Genomic DNA, 18,555 nt, shown 5'->3' on the forward strand with positions numbered 1-18,555 from the left:
ATTGTCGGTCTCAATATCCGCATATTATACACTCTACCACAAGTGTACTGTACTCAAATCGCTGATTTTTTCATTGTGAGGGGAAGAAACATAAATGTGTGGACATTAATTTCGAATTCATCAGCTGGGTTGCACCTTTTCTTTTCCTACCGTCTCAGTCTTTCCATCTTTACCCTTCTCTGCTGGTGTTGCAGGTTCCATCCTTCTTCGCTGTTCACGATGCCTGAGAAGTCCATCAGGAGAAAACAGGCAAAGTCAAGAGACAGAGACAGGGAGAGATTAAAACATAGAAATAAATTGTATAAATGTCAAGTTCTGCGAACAAGCAGAACTTCGAATGGAGCTTGGGAGAGATTCCTTCACGTGTCTTGCAATTTTGCAAGAGATCATTGGGCTCCGAGTTAAAAGCGTCGTTGGTGATGGAGCACCTCTCTGAGGGAGCGAACAAGGTCCGTTCGTTCAAGTTCATATTAATTTGAACACTGAACAAACTTTAAAAAGTAGCGCTGCGAACAGGATTCGAACCTGCGCAGGGAAACCCCATTGGATTTCAAGTCCAACGCCTTAACCACTCGGCCATCGCAGCTGCAAACATCGATGATGCACAGCTATAAATCAGAATGCGTAGGGTTATCACACGAGATCTGTGACACTTTATTCTCTCAGACAGGTTTCCAACTGGAAACTTACAGCTTGTTAATGTGCTGACTTTGCTGTCTCGGTGATAGAATTCTCATTTATCACGTGAGAAACCGGGGTTCGATTTCCGGTTCGTTTCGGATTATTTTCATTCTCCATTCATAAGATCGCGTGAATTGTGCGACATTCGCCCTCAGCTAAAATCTGCGCACCATTTGAGACATTTTCTATTCTCCACCTGTGTTGCGTCGAAGCTGGGTTGGAAAATCACATTGCAAGTCCTCCGCCTTAATCATTGGGTCATCGCAGCTGCAAGTGACAAATCCGACACGGCTGCAGAAGAGAATGAAGAAGGTTATGACAGGAGAACGCTGAGACTGTATGTTCTTTTGGACAGGTTTCAAACTGAGCGCATGCCGCCGGCTGCTGTGTGGACTTTGTTATTTCAGTAACAAAATTCTTGCTTTCTGCGCGGGAGGCCCGGGTTCGATCACCGCCCAACAGAAGAGCATTTTTCATTCTCCATTCATGAGATCATGTGAATTCGGATACGTTTACATCAAGCTTCAATTTGAACACCATGTTTTGACATTTTCCTTTCTCCATGTGTGTTGTCGTCGACAGAAACTCTGCATTCTGTCCTCCATGCACTGGAATTAAGACAATCCTGCCGACTGCACCGCTGACAAGACGTGAGAAGCCAATTAGTGATTTTGAACTAAAAATGGTCACACCGCAGGGCTCGTCCGGGACCTCTCACATAACAATCAGCAAATCCCCAAAGCGAGAATCATACCCCAAGATCAACGAGCCACTGATAACAGAGGGGTGCAACCAATGCAGAATTCTGTGCCACCCACAGCCGATCGGCCACCATTCTGTCCATCCTATCACTTTTTCTATTCCGATGTACGGCAATGTGAAGACGGACATTAACTATTTCATATCAACAATATTAGCCTCTCTTTACCACATTCGTTTCGAATGTGCGAGTTGTAATATCAAGTGAGACTTTGCAGAATTAATTGCTCTAAAGCTACATTGTTGTCTGTCTCGGCATCCGCAGATTATCCACTCCACCACAAGTATAACAGTGACTACACTTCAAAAATACTTCGTTGGCTGTAAAGCGCTTTGGGACGTCTTGATGTCGTGAAAAGCGCTTTATAAATACAAGACTTTGTTTTTATACTGGGCTAAAAGCACTGATAATTTCACTATGAGGACGAAGAGACATCAATATGTGGACATTGGCTACGAATTCATCATCTGGGTTGGTCCTTTACTTTTCCTACCGTCTCATTCTTTCGATCTTTACCGTTCACTGCTGGTGTCGCAGGTTCGATGAGCTTGGGCCGTTCAATGAAGCCTGAGAAGTCCATCAGGAGAAAACAGAGCGGGACAGAGACAGGGAGAGATAGAGAGATAAAAGTATAGAAAATAAGCCTGAATATCAAGTTAGCAGAATTTGAAATGAAGCTTGAGAGAGATGGAATCATACACTCATAGAATCGTTACTGCACAGAAGGAGGCCATTCGGCCCATTGAGCCTGCCCCGGATCTCTTCAAGAGCAATCCAGTTCGGCCCATTTTCCCGTTCTTTCCCTGTAGACCCGCAAATATATTTCCTTCAAATACTTGTCCAATTCCTTTCAGAAATTAACGATTAAATCCGCTTCCACCACCCTTTCAGGAGATGCATTCCAGATTATAACTACTCGCTGATTTAAAACGTTGTTCCTCATGTCGCCTTTGGTTCTTTTGTCAACCACCGAAAATCTGCGTCCTCTGGTTCTCGACCCTTCCGCCAACGGGAGCAGTTTCTCTTTATTTACTTTATCTAAACCCGTCATGATTTTGAACACTTCTATCAAATCTCCACTCAAACTTCCTGCCCGAAGGAGAACAACCCCAGATTCTGCAGTCTATCCACGTAACTGAAGTCCCTCATCCCTGAAACCATTCCAGTAAATCTTTTCTGTGCCACCTCTCAGGCCTTCACATCCTTCCTAAAGTGCGGTGCTCAGAATTGGACACAATATTCCAGTTGTGGATTATTGTGAAGTTTCCTTCAAGCACCTTGAAGTTTTGCAAGAGACCATTGGGCTCCCAATTAAAAGGTCTGCCGCGGTGGAGAATCGCTCTGAGAGAAGGAAATGCGGCCCGTTATCTCCAGTTCATATTTATTTGAGCATTGAACAAAACTTTAAACAATAGCACCGCGAGCAGCATTCCAATGAATCACAGAAAGACCCTGTCGATTTTCAGATGTAACGGCTTAACCACTCGGCCATCACAAGCAGCGAGTGCCAGTAATGCACGGCTGTAAATCAGAATGCGCAAGGTACTCAGAGGAGGTTTGTGAAATTATATGTTGTTTCAAACAGGTTTCCAACTGGACACAGAGAGCCCGATGCCATGCAAACGTTGCCGTTTCACTGGTCGAATTTGCACTTACCACGCGAGGGAACAGGTTTCGTTTTACCGACCAATTAAGGCGCATTTTTGTTCTGCACCTCTGAGATCGCCTGAATTGGGATAAATTCACCTTCAGTTTCAATCTGCACACCGCCATGAGGCATTTTACTCTCTCCGTGTGTGTTGCGTCGATAAACCGGCTGCATTCTGGCCTCTGGACCTCAAACATGCTCGAGGATTAAATCAATCCTGCTTTCTGCAACGCTGAAAAGATGTGAGAAAGAAATGAGTGAATCCTCACTGGAAATAGTGAAACAGGAGGGTTCTGGGGTTTGAGCTGGGGACCTCTCGCATATCAAACAGTGAAACGTCCAAAATGAAAACCATAATCCGAGAACAAGCAGCCGTCAGTAACACAACCGGACAACCAGTCGAAAATTTCCCTGTTACCCACAACCGATCGCCCATTCATTCAGACCGCTTCTGTCCATCGAATCATAGAATGGTAACAGCACAGAAGGAGGCAATTCGGCTCATCGAGCCTGTGGCGGCTTTTTATAAGAGCCATCCAATTAGTCCCATTTCCCGGCCTTTTCCCGGTGCTCTGTATTTTTCCCCTTGAAATTCCTTTTTTAAGTCACGATTGAATCTGATTCCACCACCCTTTCAAGCAGCGCATTCCAGATCAGAACTCCTCGCTGCGTAATTAAGTTTTTCCTCATATCGCCTTTTGTTCTTTTGCAATCACCTCAAATCTGTGTCCTCTGGTTCCCGACCATTCCGCCAATTAAAACAGCTTCTCTTTGTTTACTTTATCTAAACTCTTCATGACTTTGAACACTTCTATCAAATCTCCTCTGAACCTTCTCTGCTCTAAGGCGAACAACCCCAGCACTAGGCAAATGCGGTCAAATGGCTTCAATTAATTTGTTTGATCATTAAACAGACATTTAAAGACAGGCCTTGTTTTGTGGAAGTGTGAGCTGGTGGTTTAAATCGCTGGTTTCAATGTTTGGTGCGTTTCTCGATTCTAATTTTACCACTGACAGAATTTCTGCAAATATCCATTTTGACCTGTTCACATAAATCCCGATTGCAGTGCAATGGAGCAGAGGATGTGAAAGAAGCTGAAAGTGAAAGTGCAGATATTAGTTTCATCACAGTGACTGGACACGTTTCCACAGGTAAGGAAATCTCACCTTCAGATTCTTTCCAGCAGAGTGGGACAGGTGATCAGAGTGACCGGGCTCTCGCGGCGCAATCAGTCCTTATATTCGTTACAGGCTCAGGAAATGCCGGGGTTTTTAATTCGAATCTCAGCAAGATCAAACAATCCTTTTCCTTGTGAACATTTCGACCGGAGTTGAAGGTAAAATTGATGTGCTCCAAAATTCATTTAATTATCTGAATTGCCATGTGGTTCCTCCGGACTACGCGGTTGCAAGAGCAGATGAGATGTTTAGTATTACTTGTTTACAGGAGGGAGGCTGCAGTTTTGTAGACACAAACTATGATTTTGATCCATCTTCAAATCGTGGGATTTAACTGGAGCTTTAAACCAGCGCCAGAGGCCGCTCAGCCAGGATACTTTCCATCTTACACTTCAGGAGCTAGTTTTACAGGAATAGAATTACTGCAAGCAAGAATTCTACCCCTGAAGCACCAATGCTCGCACGGCAGCAGGATGCATGTGTCCAGTTAGAAACCTGTCTGAAGGAACATGCAGACTGACAGAGCCGGAAGTCCAGCAGATTGACTTTCGGTCTGAGCAGATGATGAGTCTCCTTCTTGAGAGAGTTCCGCCAATCCAGCTCAGAGTGGTTTAAGAATCATGAATCCGGGTGTGACTGGAGCCACTTGTGTAAGATGAAGTGTCGGGGGCAGTTTCACATCCTTGACGGACATTAATGATCCTGTTGCGGTTTTGCTGCAAAATTTCACTTCCCAGCTCCCGAACTAAAATCCAACGCCATTGCAACTCGAATCCACAACCTTTGAATAGCTTATCAAACAAAACAAGTAGAAGTCCAACACACCAGCCGTTGCGTCACAGGGTCAGTTGCCAAAAAAACCCGAATAAAAAGAAAGACGTGTTTCTCCGGTCCAGGGGCAAAGTGACAATGGATGTTATTCAAAAAACTGTCCCCTCGAATCTGTCTTCATTTTTTTTTGTAAAGCTTCGATTTTAAAAGTTATAAAAAGCTGAAATAAATAAAGTAAATTATAAGAATCGAATCCATGATCATGGCGTTACAACACTCTAAGCAACTGAGTTAACCGGCCGTACTGACGGTCCATTAGACATTTTAATTAATTTCTGTACTGTACGCTAGTTGGTAGCGCTTTCTGTACTTGGACCCCTAAATCTCTCTGCTCCTCCACAGTTCCCAGTTTCTCACCATTTAGAAAACATTCTGATTTATCTTTCTTAGATTTAAATTGGATGATCTCGCTCACCCCGCATTGAACTATATTTGCCGCAGTTTTGCCCACTCACTGAATCAATCAATTCCCACTTTTCAACTTCCTGCTTCAATCTTCATGACTTATTGCGTCACCAGAAGGCTGCGTGTTCAAATCACGGGGTAATCGTTACTTTTCCAGCTGATCAGATTCTGGATCGATCCGGGATGAATATTGCATCTGCTTTTTCTCAATAAACAGAACCTTGCTCTAAAGTCTGCTTCTCTGGTTCTCAAATTTCAGGAAGGCGTCTCATTCCGCCCTCGACTTTTGATTTTGACCTGCGGTTGAAACTTTTGCAAAGATGGAAAATAAGTCCCCAAATCGCTCCACGTGAATCTTAAACGCTTTGGGAAGACGTTCAATGCAAACAATCAGGAATTTAAAGGCACCTCAATGACCTGCACTTTCTTGGAATGAGTTTTGTTCGCCATTGCATTCGACCGTGAAATCGCTCCCGGCTTTCATCTCACTGAAGTGAAGAGTGTGACCGCGTTACATCTGTCAGAGTGTAAGTGACGAGTTTGGGGTCGGTGTGGGTCGTTTACAAATTTTGAAATCTCACCAAGCAGCAGAGAAAAAGAAACTTGGAATCAAATTGTCCCTGTCAGTGATGAATTGAAGTGAATATCGCTCCAAGCAGATCTGGACAACTCGCAGAGCAGCCGCACAGGAGTTCCAAATCCACCTTCTCGCCACTCGGCAATCGCATGAACTGAACTTTACTCTGACCCAGTGTCACCGCGCTGAAATCGCGGATGTCTCGGCCACACTTTTTCTGAACATCATGGTTCGTGGTTTAAGAGTGAAAACTGCCGTCCGCTTCACTGTAAGTGCAAGAGACATCTTTGGAAACACCGAGTCGTGTCACAGACCTGCTCGTCGGACCTGCTCATTTCATCTCATCTCATTTTCAGCAAACCTGAATATTACTGGAATAGAGAATGGCGAATCACAGCTCGAGAAATCAATCCTCTCGACCACGAGGGGACGGAGTCTTCCAACAGACAGGTGTTTAATGGCAAGGTGAGTTTAATGTTCAGGAATAATAATGCACAGATTTTCACTCGTGCAAACTTCACACACTTTATGTTGGAAAAGTAAACTGATAGTGGAGAGAACTTATTTTGATCGCTGCAAACTGAATTTTTAGTTCGTTGAATCAGGAGTTCAACAGCAAACGTGTGCTGTCTCTGTGGCGCAATCGGTTAGGGCGTTCGGCTGTTAACCGAAAGGTTGGTGGTTCGATCCCACCCAGGGACGGTGGGGAAACTTTTATCTTCACGGTCTCGCATTTCCTGGTTCTGATGTTTGTTTTGGCTGCAAAACAAATGCCCGGTTTCGATGGCCAGCTGAGCGCGGCCGATCTTCCACCATTTCACCTGTGATTGGCTTCGCGGAAATCTGAATTCTTCTTGACAGACAAGGTCCGAAGGTTGCAGGAGAGCCGCTTCACTCTGACATGGATATTTCTGCAGTGAGTGACGCCAGACTGTTTCCACAATGAATGTCACTCCCTTTTATTTTGGAAACGCAAAATTGTATTCACATTCCGATGGGTTTCAGTTGATTTGTGAGAGATCATGAAAGGATCCTGCAGCGCTGCCTTGGATAATAACAACAGTTCTAAGCCGCATTTCAGTCGCGGCAACAAATCACTGCATCCGAGTATCTGCACCCTTAAATCCGAGTATCTGCGCCCTCACACCGGAGTATCTGCGCCCTCACACCGGAGTATCTGCGCCCTCACACCGGAGTATCTGCGCCCTCACACCGGAGTATCTGCGCCCTCACACCGGAGTATCTGCGCCCTCACACCGATAACTCATCAACTGTCCCCAATCATCTTTATGAGCGTCAGGAGACCTAAACAAAACACAACAGTGAAGAAATTGGCTTTATGATTCTTCACTAATGTACGGACACATTTTTGTTCACGGTCCTTCAAGGGAGATTTGGGGAAAGTGGCCGCTGATACTCAGAAACCACTACTTGTTGCTTTTTTTTTTCAGTGGGCTCGTTGGTCTTGGGGTATGATTCTCGCTTCGGGTTTGTTGTTTAAAATATGTGAGAGATCCCGGGTTCAAATCCCGGACGAGCCCTCATTTCCCCCCCAGACTTTAGATCTTGAGCTGCTGTTCAAACTGGCAGGGTGTTTGGAGGTATCTCCATGATCTCACGTCCTCTGAATGCATTCTACTTGTAATTGCAATTGACCTTGAAACCGCTCTCGGATTTAATCTCACTGAAGCAGAATGTGGCCGCTTTTTATCTGTCAGCGTGGAGGTGACGAGGTTGTGGTTGAGAACCGCGGGCACACCTGTCCGGACATTGGTATTCAGAATGTACAAAATGCTGTCTCAAATACTCTGTTGTCATCCAGCGAGCTCTAGTTTTGCATGCCCAACCTTTCCCCGAGTAAGAATGTATCCAGTCTGTACCCGAACTATCTCCTCACTCAAAGCCTCCCATTGCTCATTTACTGTTTTACCTGCCAATTTTTGATTCCAATCCACCTGGACCCGATCCCTTTTCAACTCGCTGCAATTCGCTCTTCCCAGTTGAGTATTTTCATGCCTGATTTTTTCTTGCATTTTCCATAACTACACTAAACCTGCTGCAAATGCTCCCCCAGAGAATCATGCTCCACTTGCCCCACTTCTTTCCCCTAAATAAATCCAACACGGCTTCCTTCCTCGTTGGGCTGAAAACATACAGATTAAGAAATTTCTCTTGTACACATTTCAGGAATTGCTCGACCTCTTTGACTTTTACACTGCTATATCCCAGTCTATATTCTGATAAATGAAGTTCCCTTTTATAACTACTCTAAAATTATTGCATCTTTCTCCAATTTACCTGCCAATTTGCTCCTCTATCTCCTTCCCACGATTTGGTCCCCCGATAGAATGCATCCAGCAGCGTAATAGCTCCTCAATTGTTCCTTAATTCTAAACAAATAGATTCTGCCTTTGAACCCTTAAGCATGTCAACCCTTTCTACCGCTGTCACAGTATTTTTGATCAATAGTGCCTGCTCCCCTCTAGCCCCGCCCCCCCTCCTTTTTTCCCCTGCCTTTTCTGAATACGTTGTGGCCTGGAATATCGAAGTGGCCACTCCTCCACTTGTATGAGCCAGGTCTCCATTATTGACACTATAACATAATCCCATGTTACCACTTGTGTCTGCAGCTCACCAACCTTATTTACCAAGGATGTTAAACACAACATCAGGGCATAAAGGTCGGACAAGTTCCAATGCCCAATTAAATGTTCTATACACTAATGTACGTAGCATAAGAAATAAAACAAGTGAATTAGAAGCGTAAATTAAGCTTATAGTGCATGACGTAGTGCTCATCACTGAGACCTGACGACAAACTGGGCATGACTGAGATAAATATTTCAAGTTATAAGCCGTTTGGAAAGGATAGGGACATTGGAAAAGGCGGTGGAGTAGCGATATTGATGAGGGATACTATTACTGCATTGGAAAGAAGAGATATCAGTCAAGGTGAGCACGCATTAGAAAGGCTTTGCGTAGAAATGAGTAACAGAATAGAATACAAGACTTTGGTGGGAGTTGTTTATGGACTTCCGGATAGCGGTGAAAAAGTAACAGGATACACAAAAGCGGACAGGTTGTTAGGGGTCTGGAACTCACTGTCTGAAAGTGTGGTCGAGGCAGAAAACCTCAACTCATTTAAAAAGTACTTGGATGTGCATTTGAAGTGCCGTAATCTACAGGGCTATGGACCAAGTGTTGGAAAGTAGGATTAAGTTGGATAGCTCTTTTTCGGCCGGCACAGACACGATAGGCCGAATGGCTTCCTTCTGTTCTGTAATTTTCTGTGATTCCATGATTCCGTGTGTGGGAAGGGATTCACTCAGTCATCACACGTGCTGAGACACCAGGGAGTTCAAAAGTGACTGCAGGAGTTGGATTCTGCTGTTAATCACATCCAGAACTGAACCATTTTCATTCTGACATTTCGAGTTTGTTTCTTCTGATGTTAATAACCCCTATAACTGGGCTGGAGTTTAATTTTCTGTATATCTGTTGAATAAATCAGCTTTGTTTCAAACATCTTGTTGTAGATTTTGGTCTTTCCCACCTGAGTGTTTAGCATCACCTGACTGGAGCTCAGAAAGGACAATCTGGGGGGAGGATCGTCCGATGGGAACAGAACTTCAACCTGGACACAGTCCTTCAGGGCCACACTGAGAGGGGCAAACGGCACTTTGGTCTTCCTTGGCTCTGTTCACTGATAGCAAAGTCGCCGTGCGGCATCCAGTCTAAAAATGACTGGTAATTATTCTCTGAAGATTTAACCTCTTTGTCTGACAGTCCTGAGTCGACCATTTAAGGCAGGCGTTAACTCATTTAAAATAAACCCGCTTAAAATAAATGGGTTATGAATTGTGATTTCTGTGAAGCCAAAGTTCCATTCCTTTATGTGATTGATGTGCCTGCTCTCCGACTACAGGGTAAATGGTGGAATATCAGCCCTGCTCAGCCGGCAATGATCACGGTACATTTTCTTGCAGACAAAACACACATTGAAACCCTGGAACTTTGAGGTGATGAATCCTTAGGGAAAATAAAATTAGGGCTCAAACCATCAAACCTTCGCGTTAAACGATAGCACCACGAGACAGGTGAAGAATTTACCGACTGAACCAATAATTCACTCAGCTAACCTTTGAGGTTGCAGTGACCAATATAACATTTGTCTACTGTCAGTCCAAAATGAATGATTGAAGCTTGCAGGAGTGAAAATCCAACGAGCCGGTCTTCACTCTTAAATCAGCAACTATGAAGTTAAGAGAAACGTGCCAGATAAATACTCGATTTCAGCGCGGTGACACTGGGCCAGAGTAAAGCTCAGTTAATATGATCGCCCAGTGGCGAGAGGGTGGATTTGGAACTCCTGAGCGACTGCACTGCGCATTTTCAAGATCTGCTTGGAGCACCAATCCCTTCAATTCATCACTTACAGGGAAAATTCGATTCTCGGTTTCTTTTCCCCGATGCTTGGTGAAATTTTAAAATTTGTAAGCGACCAATATCAAAGCGAACCTCGTCACTGACATGCTCACAGATACAAAGCGGACACACTCTGCTTCAGTGAGATGAAAGCCCAGAGCGGTTTCAAGGTCGAATGCAATTGTAAGCAAAGCTCGTTCAATGAAAGTGCAGGTCATTGAGGTGCCTTTAAAGTCCTGATTGTTCGAACTGAACTTCTTCCGAAGGTGCTTGAGATTCAAATGGAGTGATCTGGGGACTTCTTTCCCCTCTTTGCAAAAGTTTGAACCGCAGGTCAAGATCAAAAGTCCCGGGTTTAATTCGGGCTTCGACTCTCGAATCGAGAATTATACCCCGACCTCAACCAGCCCAGAGACAAGAACGTGTCCTTCCATTGACGTGCGACGGTCACATTCCATGAGAGGTCGATCTGAAAATTGAAAGGGCATTTTTGAAGAAACATTTTGATCAATTTTGTGTTGGCTCTCTGAACAAGGACAAACACCACACTGTCTGTTTTCGCATGTCAGATTCACTCAACATCATAAATTACATAAAGGCGCCGCTGAGAGTTGAACCCAGAATCTCCTGTTTATTGGACAAGCGCTTTAACCAACTAAGCCACGGAGCAAATTCCTGGCTGTGGTTTTCACCTCCTCTCATTAATATCTATCAGCCACACGTCACATTCTGTTGGGGGTTCAGACTGTTCCATCTTTGTCTATTTCGGTTGCCCGTTTCCCAGTGAATCCCGACACTGCCTGCGTTTCAGGCTGTGTTTATCTGTGTGTGTCCATCAGTGCGTTGATACACGGATGGATATGTTTGCTTGTGTTTGTTTGTTACATTAAATAATTTAGAGGATCAGACAATTCTCGCTCTGACACTGAAGAACTAATGAAGCAAATTTCACAGCGAAGTGTTGTTTATCGTGGTGCTGAAATTTAAAAAAAATCTTAAGAGGTGCAAAAAGGGAAAACGAGAAAAACTTGTGAAGGAAAATACGGACAACTCTCACGGTATTAACAGTACACAACGAGAAAGAAGGGTGACTTGGAGTAATGTGGGCCCCTGAAAGACGGATGGGGGCGATATTGTAATTGAAAATCAGGAAATGGCAGACTTGCTAAACACTCAAAGAAAAGGATGAGGGTAATATCCCAGAGACACGAGGAAAACTGAAAATAAATCAAGGGGATTCAGTGCAAGTAAAATAATGGTAATGGAGAAAGTAATTGGACTAAAGATAAACAAATCTCCAGGACCTGATGGTTACCATCCCAGGGGATGAAAAGGAATCGGTGAGGAAATTGTACATGCTTCAGTCATGATCGTTCAAAACTCTCTTGAATCAGGAATTGTTCCATGGATTGAAAAATTGGCACTGTCACTCCATTATTTTGGAAGGGGAGGAGAGATAAAGTAGAAAATTACAGACCTATTATTCTGGCGTCTGTTGTGGGGAAGTTACCAGTATATGTTATTAGGGAAAGAATGACTGAGCACTTGGATACACATGAATTGATCAGAGAGAGCCAGCATGGATTTGTAAAGTCGAAGTCAAGTCCAACGAAACTAGTTGAACTTTTTGAAGATATAATAACGTGGTAGATAATGGAGTGTCTCTGGGTGTTTTATGTATATTGACTTCCAGAGGCATTCGATAAGGTGCCACATGAGAGACTGTTAACACAAATGGGAGCACATGGAAATTAAAGCAACCCATAGACATGGGTAGGGAGTTGGTTGGGAGTTAGGAGACAGAGAGTAGGGATAATGGATCTGTGCTCAAATTGACAGGATGTGATTAGTGGTGTCCCCCAGGGATCTGTTCCGGCCCATCAGCTTTTAACTATATGCTTAAATGACGTAGATGAATGAATGAGAGCCGCATATCCAAGTTTGTCGACGACACCAAGTTAGGAGGCACAGTGAGTGGTGCAGGTCGGAGCATAAAGTTATAAGAGAAATTGATAGATTAAGTGAGTTGGTAAAACTGTGGCAGATGGAGCTTACATAGAATTACATAGAATGTACATCTCAGAAACGGACAATTCGGCCCAATTAGACTATGCCGGTGTTTATGCTGCAGACGAACCTCCTCCAACGCCTCTTCATCTAACCTTATGAGCAAACCCTTTTATTCCTTTATTCCTTTCTCCTCCATGTGTTTATCTAGCTTCCCCGTAAACGCATCCATGCGATTCGTCTTAACTACTTCTTGAGGTAGCGAGTTGCACATTCTAACGAGTCTCTGGGTATATATGGTTCTCTTGAATGCCATATTGGATTAATTGGTGACTTTTATTTATGGCCCCAAGTTTTGGAATCATCACCAACAAAAGTTCAAACACCTTTTCTACATCTGACCTATCAAACCCTTGCATAATCTTGAAGTCCGATATCAGCTCAGCCCTCAGCCTTCTCTTTCCTATGGAAAAGAGCCCCAGTCTGTTCAATCTTTCAATATGGGGAAGTATGAACTTTGGACCTAAGCAAGATAGGTTAGAATATTTTCTAACTGATGATAAGCTCGGAACTGTGGAGGAGGAAAGATGTTTTCGGGTCCAAGTGCAGAAATCACTAAAAGTCAGTGGACATTTGCAAAAAATAACCCAAAAGGCTAATGGAATGTTGGCCTTCATCTTAAAGGGAGCTGGAATTCAAAGGGGTGTACGCTATGTTACAGTTATATAAACTCTTCTGAGACCACATTTCGAGTACTGCATTCAGTTCTGAGCACCACACCTCAGGGAGGATATATTGGCCTTGGAGGGGGTGCAGCGCAGATTCACCAGAATGATACCGGGGCTAAAATAGTTAAGTTGTGCGGGACAGGTTGCACAGACAAGGTTTGTATTTCCTTGTGTATAGAAGATTAAGTGATGATGTCATCGAGTTGTTGAAGGTGATTAAATGAGCCAATGGTGTGTGTGTGAGCTGTGAAACAGCTTGAAATACCAATCCTCTCCACCACTGGGGACTGGGTCTTCCAACATGCAGGGATTTTCACTCTTGCAAGTTTCATCCACATTTTCCGCTCTTCATTTCTCCGACTTGTTTGCAGCGCCTTTCCCTTCAATTCAGGACTTAAAGGAAAAACTCGATTCTGCCGTCAATCTTCGGGTCACATGGTGAGATTTCAAATAATTGAAAACATCCCTTATCACTCTCAATATCGTCACCTACACGTTTGACGAATGCAAAGCGGCTTCAATCGCGGTTTGGCTGCACAACTCGTTCAAAGATACTGTCGGTAATTGGAGGGTCTTTCAAGTCATGACACGAACATAACAGTTCGCACTGCCGTTTTCCGTAAGACGCTTCAGATTCATGGGGAATGATTTCGGTCTGGCGTTTAAATCCGTTCCCTCTTCACAAATCCACCTTTGAACCCGGGACTTTTAGCATTTTTGATAACCGATACCAAACTGGTTTGTCCTGTACTGTACATTACTTTCTAAATATTACAGATAAGCGGAGCACTTGAGCTGTCACAGCTGTGACTTTGACTTTTCTCCCTCTCCTCTCGATCTCCCCGGCAACTACCACTAATCACAATCTTCTGTCTCACTTCTCCATCAGGAAGTTCCGAGCCTCGGTTTTTAAATGAAATAACGCCCATCTCTTCAATCAACGACAGCTCAGAGAGAGTTTCTTAGTTTCAGATCCCAATTTCCCCAAATCCTCAAAGTAGCATGAAAATAATTGTCCTTAAGTTAATAATAATAATATCATTAAAAGTTCTTATCGTCTGGGGTTTTGTTTCAGATTCCACGGCTTTCAAATGTCGCTGCGGATGTTTAACGAATCGCCTCTTGGCTGGAGGCTTCTGTGTGGGAAAGATCACGAAGCGATAATTGAGAGACCGAGGATGAAGCTGTTTGATGGGAGCACTGGTGACACAGACCGTGCGCGGCTCCAGTGGCGCAATCGGTCAGCCCGCGTCATTTCTATAATAATTATACCCTCGAGATTGTGAGCTCCAGCGCCATGTCAATAGTTGAACCTTCCAAACATTTTGACCAGAGTTCAAGGTACAAACGGTTCCACAACGCATCGACTTCTTCATGTCCCCATGTGGGCACTGAGGCTCCTCTGGCCTCCCGTCTTGCAATAGCAGGCGAGAGTTTATTTGTTTATGGGAGGGAGTGGGGGCAATTGGCGAGAGCTGAAATGGTAAAGCGGCCGGCACAACATCTTTAAATCTAAAGAACCAAAAACACAATTCTTCTTTCCGTGAAGCACGTATTGATCGGTTTGAAGTGTCGTGCAGGGAAAATTCGGGAGGCAAATCTGCTGCCTGGTGTCACGGTGTATCGGGTGAAATTATTCAGCTTTCAATTGTTGATCGGCTGAAATGTCGAGAGGCCTTTTCCAGCTCCCATGTGGAATAAGTTTAGCTTTGGAGCCATTGGGTAAGGTGTTTTTTTTTTAAATTGCTGCTAACGAATGACAAGACATTTTGTACAACCAAGAAGAATTGCAAAATCACGAGTTCACTGCCCATGTTTCTGACATCATGTTCAACAGAAACAAGGATTCTCCTCAACACGTTGCTGAAAATTGGAGAAAAGGGATCCTCACCCGAATTGGACATCGACAGGGATAATTCTGAGTCCGACCATGAATCTGTATGATGGAAATTAATTAAGCAGCGAGCCTGGATAGCTCAGTCGGCAGAGCATCAGACTTTTAAAACAGGTAGTGATCTGAGGGTCCAGGGTTCGAGTCCCTGTTCAGGCTAAAACTTTTAAAACAGCTGGCAAGTTCTGCTTTTCCAGCGGACCGAAAGGAGCAAGAGTTGGCCATGCAGTCCCTCGAGCCTGCTTCGCCAATTGGATAAGGTCATCGCTGATCTTCGATCTCAACTCCACTTTCCCGACCTGTCCCCATATCCCTTGAGTTCCTTCGTGTCCAACATTCTATCCATCTCAGTTTTGAATCTATTCAATGGCTCAGCATCCACAGCCCTCTGGGGTCGAGAATTCCAATGGTTCACAACCTTCTCAGTGAACAATATATTCCTCATCTCTGCACTAAATGGCCGGCCCCTTATCTTGAGATTATGACCCTTAGTTTTAGACTCTCCAGCTAGGGGAAACAGCGTCCCAGCATTTAACCTGTCAAGCCCTCTAAGAATTTTATATGTTTCAATGAGATCACCTTATTATTGAAAACTGCAGAGAATATAGCCCATTCTACTCAATCTCTCCTCACAAGACAACCCTCTCATCCCAGGAATCAATCCAGTGAAGTTTTGTTGCACGCACTCTAAGGCAAGTGTATCGTTCCGCAGGTAAGGGATCAAAACTGTACACAGTACTCCAGATGCGGTCTCACCAAACCCTATATAATTACAGCAAGGCTTCCTTATCTTTGTAATCCAACCACCTCACAATAAAGGGCAACATACCATTTGCTTTCCTAATTGCTTGCTGCATCTGCATGTTAACTTTCTGTGATCCGTGTGCAAGAACACACAAATCCCCCTGAATACCAACATTTCTCTGTCTCTCACCTTTAAAAAGATATTCTGCTTTTCTATTCTTCCTACCAAAGTGAATAACCTCACATTTCCCCACGTTATAATTCATCTGCCAAATTCTCGCCCACTCACTTAACCTTTCTGTATCACTTTGCATCCTTTTTGCGTCCTCCTCACAGCTTACTTTCCCACCTAGTTTTATCTCGTCAGCAAACTTGGATACATTACACTCGGTCATTACATCTAAGTCATTAATATCGATTGTAAATATCTGAGTCCCAAGCACTGATATTTACGGCACCCCACTAGTTACAACCTGCCAACCCGAAAATTACCTGTTCATTCCGACTTTCTCTTTTATGTACATCAACAAATCCTCAATCCATGTTAATATATTACCCACTATCCCATGAGCCCAAATCTTGTCCACCAAACTTTTGTGTGGCACCTTATCGATTGCCTTTTGAAAATCCAAATATTCTATATCCACTGGATCTCCCTTATCTACCCTGCTATCTACACCCTCATAACCTCTAACAGAGTTGTCAAACACGATTTCCCTTTCACAAAACCGTGTTGCATGTGCCTAATCATGTTATGATTTTCTAATGTCCTGTTATCAAGTCCCCAGTAATAGATTCTAACATTTTCCCTCCTACTATTCTCAGGCTAAATGGCTTGTCGTTCCCTGTTTCCTCTCTGCCTCCTTTCTTGGATAGCGGGGTTACTTTTGGTACCTTCCAATCCATGGGGACCTTTCTAGAATCATGGGAACTCTGGAAGATAAAACCAATGCATCCACTGTCTCTGCAGCCACCTCTTTTAAAACCCTGGATGTCGGCCACCAGGGCCAATGAATTTGTCAGCTTTTAGTCACATTAATTCCTCCAGTACTTTTTCATTACTCATCTTAATTGCTTTAGGTTCCTCACTCTCATTAGAACCTTGGTTCCCCAATAGTTCTGGTATGATTTTTGTGTCTTCTACTATAACGACAGATACAAAATACTTGTTTAACGTCTCTGCCATTTCCTTATTCTCCAATATAAATTCTCCTGTCTCTGCCTCCAAGGGACCCATGTTTACTTTCGCTAATCTCTTCCTTTATACATACTTGTAGAAGCTCTCCAAATCCATTTTTATATTTCTTGCTGGTTTAACATCATTCTATTTTCTCCCATTTTAGCAATTTCTTGGTCATCCTTTGCTGATTTCCAAAACCCTCCTAATCCTCAGGCTTACTACTCTTTTTGGCAACATTGTAAGCCTCTTTTAATCTAATTCTATCATTAATTTCTCCAGTTAGCCAAGGTTGGGCCACTTTTCCGGTGGTGTTTTTAATCCTCAAGCGAATGTAATTTTGTTGAGAAATTATGAATTATTTATTTAAATGTTCGCCATTGATCATCTACCATAATATTTTTAATCTAATTTCCCAAACCACCTTAGCAAACTCGCCCCTCATAACTCCGTTATTGGTTTTGTTTAAATTTGAGACCCTAGTTTCGGACTTAACGACATCACTCTCAAACTCAATCTGAAATTCTATCATATTATAATCATTCTTCCCCAGAGGTTCATTTACTATAAGATTGCTAATTAATCCAGTCTCATTACACAATACTAGATCTAAAATAGCCTGTTCCCTTGTTGGTTCCTCGACATATTGATCTAGAAAACTGTCTCGAATGCATTCCATGAACATAAAACAGCTTATCTTGAGTTGTTAACATGATGTCAGCACGATGGGACGTATTATGACTGGAAGACAAGGCCAGATCTGCCAGGTGAATTAGATGTTTGCTGAAAACAAGGAGAGTAAATGAAACCAAGACTTCCCTGCAGAGCAAGGAGTTGGAAAGAAAGATGCTGGGCATTGAGAGGCGAAGGATTTTGTCTGTTGCAGGATGAATGGACAAACGGATCTCAACTCTCTGCTTCTTTTCTACACTGATAAATCGAGACAAAAATCTCATCTCCGTGCTTCTTTCAGATAATGAATGTCTGAATGCTCAAGAGATCGCTGATCCAAGCCAATTATCTCCACTCGCACTCTCCTTCCAATCTTGCACACGTTGCTCAGCTTTGAAATTGTTCATTTTTTCACACTGGGATTCAACTTGAAGAAAGCGATGCTGTGATCAGCTGGTGTTGTTCAGGAAATGGAGTGCAAAAAGATCCATCAAAGGCTAATGATAACAGTGACTGTTCGGACACTGTGAGCTACAGTTAAAGATTGGCAACCTTTAAAGTGTCAGGCAGCAGATATTTTCCAAATCATGACAGAAATGGCAAGAAAACTTCATGCAGACTTTGATGAGCGGCACGACTTTCGAACAGGAGGCATTTTACAGAAGGCAAGAAAGTGCATTGTGTATCGCTCTTATGGGTTGTGAAATTGAAGAATGATGGGCTGCTGGCTGTTCAAGCAGGAGCGGTGAAATTGCTCAGGCTGATCAGGAGCGAGCTTTGTGCTCAGTCAGGGGAATTTGGTTGGTGCTATTTTGAACAACACCAGGAAA

At 43.5% G+C, this 18,555-nt stretch overlaps 3 non-coding genes across 3 annotated transcripts; 2 read left to right on the forward strand and 1 right to left on the reverse strand.

The window, feature by feature from the left end:
* Window positions 1–504: 504 nt before the first annotated feature.
* On the reverse strand, window positions 505–586 carry trnas-uga (transfer RNA serine (anticodon UGA)). The gene has a single exon. It is a non-coding gene; the product is annotated as a tRNA-Ser (tRNA).
* A 6,123-nt stretch (window positions 587–6,709) lies between these two features.
* Window positions 6,710–6,783, forward strand: trnan-guu (transfer RNA asparagine (anticodon GUU)). Its single transcript has one exon. It is a non-coding gene; the product is annotated as a tRNA-Asn (tRNA).
* Window positions 6,784–15,206: 8,423 nt separating this feature from the next.
* Window positions 15,207–15,291, forward strand: trnak-uuu (transfer RNA lysine (anticodon UUU)). The gene is given in 2 exon segments: window positions 15,207–15,243; window positions 15,256–15,291. It is a non-coding gene; the product is annotated as a tRNA-Lys (tRNA).
* The last annotated feature ends 3,264 nt before the right edge of the window (window positions 15,292–18,555 follow it).

Source organism: Heptranchias perlo, chromosome 20, assembly GCF_035084215.1.
Source record: "Heptranchias perlo isolate sHepPer1 chromosome 20, sHepPer1.hap1, whole genome shotgun sequence".
Classification (NCBI taxonomy): domain Eukaryota; kingdom Metazoa; phylum Chordata; class Chondrichthyes; order Hexanchiformes; family Hexanchidae; genus Heptranchias; species Heptranchias perlo.